The 12957-nt window shown below is 55.6% G+C and overlaps 1 long non-coding RNA gene across 1 annotated transcript; it reads right to left on the bottom strand.

Moving 5' to 3' along the window:
• Window positions 1–6046: 6046 nt before the first annotated feature.
• Window positions 6047–12523, bottom strand: LOC122456335. The gene is made up of 3 exons (XR_006275205.1): window positions 12470–12523; window positions 12361–12365; window positions 6047–6179 (listed from the first exon to the last, which is right to left on the bottom strand). It is a non-coding gene; the product is annotated as an uncharacterized LOC122456335 (long non-coding RNA).
• Between the last annotated feature and the right edge of the window lie 434 nt (window positions 12524–12957).

Raw genomic sequence — 12957 nt, 5'->3', positions numbered from 1 at the left:
CTTGCTAATGGGCTTGCAATTTCGGGTGCCAATTCCTTTAATATTCTTGGATGAAGATTTTCTGGGCCCCCCGATTTAATCCCATTAAGCTGTATGAGTTTTGCTTCTACCTCAGATATGGTAATATCTACCTCCATATCCTCATCCCCATTTGTCATGATACCATTATCCCTAAGATCCTCTTTAGCCTTATTAAAGACTGAGGCAAAGTATTTGTTTAGATATTGGGCCATGCCTAGATTATCCTTGACCTTCATTCCATCCTCAGTGTTTAGCGGCCCCACTTCTTCTTTCTTAGTTTTCTTCTTACTTATATGGCTATAGAACCTTTTACTATTGGTTTTAATTCCCTTTGCAAGGTCCAACTCTACTTGACTTTTAGCCTGTCTCACTTTATCTCTATATGTTCTGACCTCAATAAGGTAGATCCCTTGCTGATCCCGCCCATCTTCCACTCCCTGTATGCTTTCTGCTTTTTCTTAATCACCTCTCTGAGATGCTTGGTCTACAACTCCTGCCTATGAATTTTTCCCCCTTTCTTGGGATACAGGCTTCTGATAGCTTCTGCAGCTTTGATTTTAAAGTAATCCCAGGCCTCCTCTACCTTTAGATCCATAAGTTCTTCAGTCCAATCCACTTCCCTAACTAATTTCCTTAATTTTTGAAAGTCAGCCCTTTTGAAATCAAAAACACTAGTTGCAGATTTATTTTTGTTAATCCTTCCGTTCAGTTTGAACTGAATTAGCTCATGATCACTTGAACCAAGCTTATCCCTGTCAAGGTTCCTTCTCCACTCTGAACTCTAGGGTACAGATGTGGGGACCTGCATGAAAACCTCCTAAACTTACTTTTACCAGCTTAGGTTAAAACTTCCCCAAGGTACAAACTATTTTACCCTTTGCCCTTGGACTTCCACTGCCACCACCAAACGTTTGACTGGGTTTACTGGGAAAACATTGTTTGGGAAAGTCTTTCCCCCCCAAATCCTCACCAAAACCTTGCACCCCCCTTCCCGGTGGAAGGCTTGATAAAAATCCTCACCAATTTGCATAGGTGATCACAGACCCAAACCCTTGGATCTTAAGAACAATGAAAAAAAGCATTCAATTTCTTACAAGAAGAATTTTAATATAAGAAAAGGTAAAAAGAATCCCCTCTGTAAAATCAGGATGGTAAATATCTTACAGGGTAATTAGATTGAAAACATAGAGAATCGCTCTAGGCAAAACCTTAAGTTACAAGAAAGACACAAAGACAAGAATATTCATTCTATTCAGCACAGTCTAATTTCTCAGCCATTTAAAGAAAACAGAATCTAACGCATATCTAGATAGATTACTTCCTAAATTTTAAGACTCCATTCCTGTTCTGTCCCCGACAAAATCATCACACAGACAGACAGACAGACCCTTTGTTTTTCCCTCCCTCCAGCTTTGAAAGTATCTTGTCTCCTCATTGGTCATTGTGGTCAGGTGCCAGTGAGGTTATCTAGCTTCTTAACCCTTCACAGGTGAAAGGATTTTTCCTCTGGCTAGGAGGGATTTTAAAGGTGTTTACCCTTCTCTTTATATTTATGACAATCCCCTACAACCATTTCTTCTATGAGGTCCTCACTACTCACCAAAACCAAATCTAAAATGGCATCCCCTCTAGTTGGTTCAGCAACTACTTGATGAAGGAATCCATCAGCTATCGCATCTAGGAAAATCTGAGCCCTATTATTATTACTAGCACTGAACCTCCAGTCTATATCTGGGAAGTTAAAGTCTCCCATGATCACGCAGTTTCCATTAGTATTTACTTTATTAAAAACATTACAAAGGGCTCTATCCATATCCAAATTAGATCCTGGCGGTCTATAGCACACCCCAAGCACTATCCTAGGGGAGGCTCTACTAGTTTTCTTCTCCAATGTAATTTTTGCCCAGACAGACTCTGTCTTATCCATTGCATTGCTTATTTCTTTACATTCTACCTCATCATTGATATACAATGCTACTCCACCACCTTTACCTTTGTTTCTGTCTTTCCTAAACAGCACGTCCCCTTCAATAGCTGTAGTCCAGTCATGATTACTATTCCACCATGTTTCTGTTATCCCTATAATATCTGGTTTCACTTCCTGCACCAGTAGCCCTAGTTCCTCCATTTTGTTACCTGGGGTCCTCGCATTGGTGTACAAACATCTTAATTTTTGCTGTTTGGCCTCACTCACATTTTGTACCCTATTAGGCACGGTCATTCTACAGTCAGTATAACCTATTAGACTGGTATCCACACTGCCTTCCTCCTTATATACATTCTCCTACCCACGGCTGTATCCTTTTTTATTTCATTTTTTTCCCTCTCAATGCTAAAATCCGGCGTGGAGATTATCTGGACATCTCCCAACCATCCCCCCCAAAATCCTAGTTTAAAGCTCTCTTAGGGTTGTAGGGCTTGGGGGGATATTATTGGGGAAGACATCTCCAAGTGGGCTCTTTCCCTGTTCTTTGTTTAAACGCTTGGTGGTGGCAGCATAGGGTTCAAGGACAAGGCAAAGTTTGTACCTTGGGGAAGTTTTTAACCTAAGCTGGTAAGAATAAGCTTAGGGAGTCTTTCTTGCAGGTCCCCACATCTGTACCCTAGAGTTCAGAGTGGGGAAGGAACCTTGAGAGAGCCAATGTGTGATTTTTCCCCCCCTCCCCACAACATCGATGGGGCCTTTCCACAGGCACAGACCTGTGCAGGACCCATGTGGGTGGGACGGGGGGAGTTTGTGCTCCTGGGTTGCTGACTCTGTGCTGAATGAGGCAGGACTTTGCTAGAGCTTTCCTTCCTCTGGGAATCATCCAGTGCTTGGCTTTGCTTGGAAGAAGAGAAATACGGCAGCATTAGGGGCTCCTAGTGAATGGGGCAAGGGTAGGGCAGTTGGGGTTAGGGGCTGGCTGGTCCCCAGGAGAGCAGGGGCTAGGAGAAGCAGCTGGTGAGGTTTGCAGGGGGACTCTGTTTTTCTGGCTTAAGTGTCTTGCTCACAGAGTGCCAAGATCGCAATAGCCCAGCCTGTGACTTGCTGCAGGGCAGTGAGCTGTGGTGCCCGCAGGGACCCAGCTTAGGTTTGGTAGCTTTTTCTGAATCCAGCTCCCTAGGGTGCTGTCAAAACCTGGCTTTGGTCACCTGAACTCCGAGCAGATTTTCCATTGCAATTTTGTTGTAGGGGGAAAAGTCAGCACCTCTTCCTCTCATGATTTCCCCCCCCCAATTCACTGCCCAGTCTCCCTTTCCCCTCCTGATTGTCCCATCCCGGTGCATAGCTCCACCCCCCCTTACCCCTACCAAACTCCCCCTCCCCCTCAATCTTCCATCAGGTTTGCTGTGACGTTCTCCAACCTGAGAGAACAGTGCTGTTTTAGTGGGGTGAGGGAGAACCCAGAACCGCTCCAGCAGAAGTGTCTTGGGGCTGAAACCCGGCACCCAGGCTGTGAGCCATGTTCTATGCAGACTTATTCCTCAGAGACTGAAAGGCACATGTTGTCCACCTTGGAAAGGTGAAGATGTGCAAGTCCCAAGCTGCTACCTGGTTAATCCTTCTCCCATTCTATTGTACCTGCCCTAAGGTGCTGACAGTTTTTCCACCTTAGAGCCTTTGCCAACATCCCACCAGTTAGGAAGTTGAGACTGAGCCGGGTCTGGATGTGTTAAAAGCTGCTCTGTTGACTCTAATCTGGCTGGAAAGAAAACAAAATCATCACTGATAAAGTTTGCAGCTGACACAAAAATTGGGGGGTGGAAAATAATGAACAGGGCAGGTGACGGACACAGAGCGATCTGGATCACTTGGTAAACTGCGCACAAGCAAACGATATGCATTTTAATATGGTTAAGTGTAAATGTGTACATTTAGGAACAAAGAACGTCAGCCATATCTGAAAGATTTGGGGATGGGAGTGGATGATCAGCTGAATGTGAGCTCCAGTGTGAGACTCTGGCCAACAGAGCTCATACCACCCTGGGATGCATCAGCCGGGTACAGCGGTAGAGCTGTTATTTGACCTCTGATCTGGCATTGGTGTGACCGCTGCTGGAAACCTGTGTCCAGCTCTGGTGCCGAACAACTGAAGAAGGATGTTGATAAACTGAAGAGGGTTCAGAGAAGAGCCATGCAAATAATCAAAGGATTGGAAAACCCGCCCTAGAGAGATAGACTCAAGGAGTTCCATCTATTTAGCTTAACAAAGACATGGGGTGACTTGATCACAGTTTTATGTACCTACTTGGGGAATAAAAATTTAATAATGGGCTCTTCAGTCTGGCAGAGAAAGGTCTAACATGAGCCGACGGCTGGAAGTTGAAGCTAGACAAATTCAGATTGGAAATAAGGTGTCATTTTTTAATGGTGAGAGTAATTAACCACTAGAACAATTTACCAGGGGTTGTGGTGGATTCTCCATCACTGACAATTTTTAAACCAAGCTTGGCGTTTTTCTCAAGGATCTGCTCTAGGAATGATTGTGGGGCAGGTCTCTGGCCTGTGCTATACAGGAGGTCAGACTAGATGGTCACGAGGATACTTTCTGGCCTGGGAATTGCTGACTCAACAAAAACCAAGGACCGAGAGACACTAGAGTCACAAAAGGAACTGAGAGAGGTTTGGAGGGACCTCTAGCTGCGGGAGTTCCTCGAGGACATTCGTGGCTCCCATAACAAGGTGCAGCTCGCTCTCCAGCGATGGGGGGATTTCCATCTTATCCTCCGGGCCTCGAGGGCCCTCATGGGGGAGGGTAAAAGGACCAGGAAGCAGGGCGCCGTGGCCTACCGGCGGGTCCGCATCTTCTGTGACTCCTTCCTCACCTACGGGGTAGGTGGACGGATTGTTGCGCTGCCCGTTGGGAGCTGCGAGCATCCCTGCCGGCAAGGATCACCCCCAGCCCTCATGACACCTCTTACCATCGCAATGTTGAAAACTCGTGGCTGTAGGATGGGTCTCCACAGGTCCCAAGTGCTCTCTTTCCTTCGGCGGGGGTACTCTGTGGTTTTCCTGCAGGAGACCCATACGGTTCTGGCCGCCAAAGACAGCTGGAGGCTGGACTGTGGGGATAGAGTCTACTTTAGCAATCTCACAGCTCGTACGGCTGGCGTGGCAACCCTGTTCTCCCCCGACCTACGGCCCGAGGTGCTGGGGGTCGCCGAGGCTGTGCCGGGCCGCCCACTGCACCTCTGGGTCCATATGGAGGGGCTTGTGGTTAATCTTGTCAATGTCTATGCCCCGACATCGGGCCCGGAGTGGCTGCGTTTATTTCAGCAGGCGTCTGCCTTCCTCGGCACCTTGGATCCTCGCGAGTGCCTGGTCCTGGATGGGGACTTTAATATGACCCTCGAGGAGTGGGACCGAGCAGTGCCTGGCCGCCGTGGATGTCCTCCGGGGGATAGTCGACCATCACTCCCTGGTGGACTTCTGGCGCGACCACCACCCGGACGATGTCTCAACGTTCACCTTTGTCCGGGGGGAGGTTCCATCGGTCGCGCCACTCCCGGTTGGACTGCATCTACTTATCCCGTTTCCACCTTTCCCGGGCCCACTCCTCCAGCGTTCGGCCGGCCCCGTTCTCCAATCACCACCTAGCCACCGTGACGGTTTCTCTCTGTGCGGAGAGGCCAGGGCCGGCCTATTGGCACTTTAACAACAGCTTGTTGGAGGATGCGGGCTTCGTGGCGTCCTTCCAGGAGTTCTGGCTGCCCTGGCGAGGGCAGCGGCGTGCCTTTCCCTCGGTGAGGCGGTGGTGGAAAATGGGGAAGGTGCGCGCCCGGCTCTTCTGCCGCAACTACACCCAGGGTGCCAGCCAACGGAGGGATGTTGTGATAGTGCAGTTGGAAAGGGAGGTCTTAGAGCTGGAGAGGTGTCTGGCCTGCCATCCCTGAGGATCCACCCCTCTGCAGGGCGTGTTGGGAGAAGCAGGAGGAGCTCCTGGCCCTTGAGGACCACCGGGCCCAGGGTGCCTTTGTTCGATCCCGCATCCGCCTCCTTCGGGAGATGGATTGCAGCTCCCGCTTCTTCTACGTCCTGGAGAAAAAGAGGGGGGCTAAGAAGGATGTCACTTGCCTCCTCGCGGAGGATGGCACTCCCCTCACAGATCCGGCGGAGATGTGCGGGAGGGCCCGGGCCTTCTACGCACGCCTTTTCTCCCCGGATCCGACCGATCCTAATGCTTGCAGAGTACTCTGGGACGGACTCCCGACGGTCAGTATGGGTGACCGAGACCGGCTAGAGCTGCCTCTCACTCTGGCCGAGTTCTCGGAAGCCCTCCGTCGCATGCCCACTAATAAATCTCCGGGCATGGACGGGCTTACCGTGGAGTTCTACCCCACGTTCTGGGACGTCCTCGGCCCAGACCTAGTCACCATGTGGGCCGAGTCTTTGCGGAGCGGGGTCCTCCCTCTTTCGTGTAGGCGAGCCGTGCTCGCCTTATTGCCGAAGAAGGGGGACCTCCGCGATTTACGAAATTGGCGTTCCGTCTCACTCCTCAGCACGGACTACAAGGTCATAGCGAAAGCCATCTCACTGCGGCTAGGGTCCGTGCTGGCGGACGTGATCCACCCAGACCAGACCTACACCGTCCCGGGCTGCACTATCTTCGACAACCTGTATCTGGTCCGGGACCTGTTGGAACTCGGTAGGGACGGTCTGTCGTTTGCCCTCCTGTCCCTGGACCAGGAGAAGGCGTTCGATGGGGTGGATCACAGGTATCTCCTGAGCACTCTGCAAGCGTTTGGCTTCGGACCCCAGTTTGTGGGTTTTCTCCAGGTGCCGTACGCCTTCGCAGAGTGTCTGGTCAGGCTCACCTGGACCCTGACCGAACCAGTCAGCTTCAGGCGAGGAGTACGGCAGGGGTGTTCCCTCTCGGGCCAGCTGTATGCTCTGGCGATCGAGCCCTTCCTCTGTCTCCTCCGTAGGAGGTTGACAGGGCTGGCGCTGCAGGAGCCGGAGCTGCGGCTGGTCCTGTTGGCGTACGCCGACAATGTGCTCCTCATGGTACAGGACCCGGGCGACTTGGCGCGGGTGGAGGCTTGCCGGACCGTTTACTCGGCAGCCTCCTCCGCCCAGGTCAACTGGGACAAGAGCTCTGGCTTGGTGGTAGGGGACTGGCAGCAGGCGAGCTCCCTCCCACCCACACTTCAGGCCATCCGGTGGAGCATGGGTCCACTGCTCTATCTTGGCGTTTATCTTTCTGCCACGCATCCGTCTCCGCCGGAGAACTGGCATGCTTTAGAGGGCAGAGTGGTAGAGCGGTTCTGGAGATGAACAGGACTACTCCGGTGCCTCTCCCTTCGAGGGAGAGTGCTGGTGCTGAATCAACTAGTCCTGTCCATGCTCTGGTACCGGTTCAACACCCTGGTCCCGGCCCCGGATTTCCTGGCCGCTCTCCGGACGTTGACTCTGGAGTTCTTCTGGTCAGGACTGCACTGGGTCCCTGCAGGGGTTCTCCATCTACCCCGGAGGAGGGAGGGCAGGGCCTGAAGTGTTTTCACACTCAGGTCCATGTCTTCCGCCTCCAGACCCTGCAGAGGCTCCTTTATGGTGCAGGTAGTCCGACGTGGAGCGTATTGGTGCACGCCTTCCTGCGCCGCCTCCGGGGGCTCTGATACAACCGACAGCTCCTTTATCTCCATCTGAGAGGTCTTCTGCAAGACCTCTTCGGGCTGCCAGTCTTCTACCAGGACCTTCTCCGGATCTGGAAACTGTTCGCAGTGACCAGGTCCGTGGCAGCCTCCGTGGGGGAAGATCTCCTCGCGGAGCTCCTGCTACACAACCCCCAGCTCTGTGTGTAGGTGGCGGAGTCCCCCGCGGTGCGCCGGAGGTTGGTCCTGGCAGAAGTCACCAGGGTCGGAGAACTCCTGGACTACGACCAGGGAGACTGGCTGGATCCCCTGACGCTCGCTCAGCACATGGGGCTCTCCAGATCTTGTACTCCCCTGCGTGTACTTCAGGAGGTCACTTTGCCGCCCGCTGCTCGGGTTTTCCTCGACCGGGTCCTAAGGGAGGGCTTGCCATGCCCATCCTCCACGCCAGGCCGTCCGGACCTTTTCATCAGGCCCCTGCTCCGTGGACCCGACTGGCCCCCCCGCCCCTTCACCGTGAGCCGGCTACATGAGCTGCAGCTTGTCCATTTTCAGACCGCACCAAGGAAACATCTATACACGCTCGTGCTCCACACCCTTCACGTCCTCACCCTCGCGTCCCGCCCAGATACAAAGTGGCGGGACATCCTGCCACCCTTAGAGGGTGAGGAGCCCCGGTGAACCGGCCTCTATTCCACACTGGTCCCGAGACCCGCCGGGGATATCAGTTGGCGGCTCCTTCACGGGGCCGGGAGCATGGGCATGTACTTGGCGCGGTTTACCCCAATCCCGGACACCTGCCCCTTTTGCGGCGTGAGGGAAACCCTGGCGCACGTCTACCTAGAGTGCGCCAGGCTGCAACCCCTATTCCGGCTCCTCACGAATATTCTGTTAAGATTCTGGTTGCACTTTTCCCCTCACCTTCTTATCTATGCACTCCCTGTCCGTGGCCCCACCAAGTCACGGGACCTCCTGGTCAACCTCCTCCTGGCCCTGGCTAAAGTGGCCATCTATAAAACCAGGGTGAAGAGGTTGGCCGATGGAGTCTCCTGTGACTGTGGGGCCTATTTCCGATCCTCTGTCGGTTCACGTCTCCGGGCAGAGTTCCTCTGGGCAGTGTCCGCTGACTCCCTTGACACCTTTGCGGACCAGTGGGAGCTGTCCGGGGTTCTCTGCTTGGTCCGGTTCCCTTTGTTTGACCCTTTAGCCGCACCCCTGTCCCCATTGTTTATTAGTTGTCCCCCGTAATTATTTGGCTTTCCAGGTCCTGTGGACCCCCCCCTTAGTCTGAGGGGGGATCCTTTAGCAGTGCACGGGCTTCACCCGCCCACTTCCTGGATCCCAATATGGCTACTGCTGTTGCTGCTCCAGCTGCTCCCCTGGCTGGGCCAGACACCACCCCCCTTCTCTGCTACCTGGTTGCTAGTAAGCTGCTGGACCCCCCACCCTTGCGTGCTGCTACTGCTCCAACTGCAGCCCCTGGTGGGGCGGGGGCTGCTGGCCTGCTCCCCAGAAGAGGGGAGTGAGGGATCCCAACCCCAGTCGTTGCTGCTGTGGACACCACCACCACCACCCGAGAGGGGTCCTTTCTGCCTGCCTGGACCACCACCTGGAGTTCCTGGAGCTGCTGCTGTGCGGAGTCTGCTGCCTGGAGCTGCTGACGCCCCAAGGAGGAGAAGAAGAGGACCACCTACCAGTGGGGGAGCACCTAGAGACTTTGCAGACCACCATGGAGGGGGCCTTAAGACTGAGTAACTTTCAAACTGTGCTCTTGTGGTGGGGGTTTTGACTGTGTTTCCAGGGACATAGGGGGTGTGGTGTGGCGCTGCCCCCTGATCCAACTGTGTCCCCCCCAACCTCCACCACTACCACCAGCACCGCCGCTGCCCCCTCCACCACCCCCACTGGCTGTATACCATCTGCCTCAGCTCCTGCCTCTGGACTCAGCTGCTTGCTTGGCTTGCCACACCCTGATTCCACCATTTGGGCCAGAAGCAGCAGCCAGCCCAAACTGACTTTGTGCAAGCGCAGGTGGCCGCACGGGCCCCCCCGCCCCTCCCCCTCAGACTGCCCACCTCACTGCTTTTCCCCTTGCTACCCGCCCCATTTACCCTTTGCAGCTTTTACCCCCCCTTTTGCCCCAGGCCCCTCACTAGCTTCAGTTTGTTTGCCTGCCCCGCCCGTTTTCCCTCTTCAGCCTGTTTGTTTGCCCTGCCCCAGCCTCTGAAGCTAACCCCTTGGTTTCCCTGCCCTAACTCCAGCCTGCTTAGCCCCTTGCTCCATGCGCCCATGCCCCCTCCCATGCGCTTGTTATTCCCCATTTTAGTTTACACCCTCTTCACTGCACCCCCAATGCTGTTGTATTCCCCCCTCCCCTAGTGCAGCTAGAGGAGCCGGAATTCCACCCTGTGTCGGCGACTGACCCCTAACCCTTGATTGCCCCCCGTCCAGCCCACCCCTTTTGGCGCCCTCCTCCCCTGCCTGCAGCCTAGCAAGGAGGAGTGGTCGACCTGCTTCCCCTCTCCCCTCCTTCTTCTGGTGTCTCCTCTTCCCTCCCTGCTCATGATGGTGGGGGACGAGTCAGGTGGGGCCCCTCCAGCAGCCTGAGCTGCCCCTCCCCCGCTTGCCCCTCCGTCACCCCCCCAAGCCTCTACTGCCGCTGCCGAACCACCTGCCACCGCCCCTGCTGGGGCACCAGCACCAACAGGCACTGGGGTGACCTCCACTGCTGCCATGTCCTTCCCCTCCCCTCAGATTCGGGGGGCGCCCCCCAGCCGGCAGGAAAGGCCAGGGTAAGAAGAAGGGGAAGGGCCCCGCTAAAAAGACCAGGCCCTCCATGGCAGGGGCTGCCCCCAATGCCCCGGCCCCACCACAGGCTGGTCCTACAGAAGATAGTCCACCTCCTGATGCCGTGGCTGCCAAATCCACCATAGAGTCTGTGGCCAGCACCGCTGAGAGCCCTCTCCCCGCCCAGAATCTCGCCTCTAACCCTGCCCCTGTCCCTGTCCCTATCCCGTCCACCTCCCGAGATGTTATTGCCGCTCCTGGGGCTGTCTCCTTCCCTTTTCCAATAGATGACCCCCAGGGAGCAGGCTTTGTGTTTCCCTGTCCCGACCCACCAGGGGCTGCTATCCTCCCTCCACCGCCCCCTATTGCCCCAGAGTTCCAGGCAGGCCTAGTTGCACCAGCCCATCAGGCGCCCCGTCAGGGGTCCACACCTTGTCTGCCCGTCTCGGTGAGCCACGGGGCTGTACGAAGGGCCCCGTCGGGGAGTAACCAGGAGACCGTAACCACCCCCCCCCCATGCGCTGCGAGAGGAGTTGCAGGAGTTTTTAGAAGATGTCCATGGCTCCTGCAACAAAGTACAGCTTGCTCTCCAGTGATGGGGGGACTTTCATCAAATCCTCCGGGCCGCAAGGGCCCTCATGGGCGAGGGTAAAAAGATGGGGAGGCAGGGCGCCGCGGCCTACCAGCGGGTCCGCCTCTTCCGTGACTCCTTACTCACCTACGGGGTAGGTCACGGACTGCTGTGAGGCCCGTCGGGAACCGCGAGCATCCCTGCCGGCGAGGATCCCCCCCAGCCCTCCTCATGGCACCTCTTACCATCGCAACATTGAACACCCGCGGCTGTAGGATGGGTCTCCGCAGGTCCCAGGTGCTCACCTTCCTTCGGGAGCAGGGGTGCTCTGTGGTTTTCCTGCAGGAGACCCATATGGATCTGACCGCCAAAGACAGCTGGCGGCTGGATTGGGGGGACAGGGTCTACTTTAGCCATCTCACAGTTCGTACGGCTGGAGTGGCAACCCTGTTCTCCCCCGACCTATGGCCCGAGGTGCTGGGGGTCGCTGAGGCTGTGCGGGGCCACCTGCTGCACCTCCGGGTCTGCATGGAGGGGCTGGTAGTCAACCTCGTCAACAACTATGCCCCGGCAGTGAGTCCGGAGCGGCTGCAATTCTATCAGCCGGCGTCCGCCTTCCTCGGCACCTTGGATCCTCATGAGTGCCTGGTCCTGGGAGGGGACTTTAACATCACCCTTGAGGAGTGGGACCGCTCGGGGACCGAGCAGAGCCCGGCCGCCGTCGCCGTCCTCCAGGAGATAGTCGAACACCAATCCCTGGTGGATGTCTGACGCGACCACCACCCGGATGACACTTCCACGTTCACCTTTGTCCGGGTGGAGGCCCATCGGTCGCGCCACTCCCGGTTGGACCGCATTTATTTATCATGCTTCCATCTTTCACGAGCCCACTTCTCCAGCATCTGGCCAGCCCCATTTTCTAACCATCATTTAGCCTCCATGATGGCCTCCCTCTGCGCGGAGAGGCCAAGGCCGGCCTATTGGCATTTCAACAACAGCTTGCTGGAGGACGTGGGCTTCGTGGCGTCCTTCCGGGAGTTCTGGCTGGTCTGGCGAGGGCAGCGGCGTGCCTTTCCCTCGGCGCGGCGGTGGTGGGACGTAGGGAAGGTGTGCGCCCGGCTCTTCCGCTGTGACTACATCCGGGGCGCCAGCCGACAGAGGGATACGGCGATAGAGCAGTTGGAACAGGAGGTCTTAGAGCTGGAGAGGTGTCTTGCCGCCAACCCCGAGGATCCACCCCTCTGCGAAGCGTGCCGGGAGAAGTAGGAGGAGCTCCAGGCTCTCAAGGACCATCGGGCCCGGGATGCCTTTGTTCGATCCCGCATCCGTCTCCTTCAGGAGATGGATCGCGGCTCCCGCTTCTTCTACGCCCTGGAGAAAAGGTGGGGGGCCAAGAAACACGTCACCTGCCCTCTGGCAGAAGATGGCACCCCCCTCATGGATCTGGTGGAGATGTGCGGGAGGGTGAGAGCCTTCTACGCAAGTCTTTTCTCCCCGGATCCGACTGATCCTAACGCTTGCAGAGTGCTCTTGGAGGAGCTCCCTACGGTCAGCATGGGCGACCGAGACCGGCTAGAGCTGCCTCTCACTCTGACCGAGTTCTCGGAAGCCCTCCGTCGCATGCCCACCAATCTCCGGGCATGGACGGACTGACCGTGGAGTTCTACCCCATGTTCTGGGACATCCTCGGCCCAGACCTAGTCACCGTCTGGGCCGAGTCTTTGCGGAGCAGGGTCCTCCCTCTTTCGTGTAGGCGAGCCGTGCTTGCCTTATTGCCAAAGAAGGGGGACCTCAGCGATTTACGAAATTGGCGTCCCATCTCGCTCCTCAGCATGGACTACAAAGTCGTGGCAAAAGCAATCTTGCTGCGGCTAGGGTCCGTGCTGGTGGACGTGGTCCACCCAAACCAGATCTATGCTGTCCCGGGCCACAGCATCTTTGATAACCTATATCTGGTCCGGGACCTTTTGGAACTCGGGTGTAGGGATGGTCTGTCGTTCGCT

The sequence above is a fragment of the Dermochelys coriacea genome, chromosome 12 (genome assembly GCF_009764565.3).
Source record: "Dermochelys coriacea isolate rDerCor1 chromosome 12, rDerCor1.pri.v4, whole genome shotgun sequence".
Lineage (NCBI taxonomy): Eukaryota > Metazoa > Chordata > Testudines > Dermochelyidae > Dermochelys > Dermochelys coriacea.
This window is presented reverse-complemented; position numbering and strand designations above follow the sequence as displayed.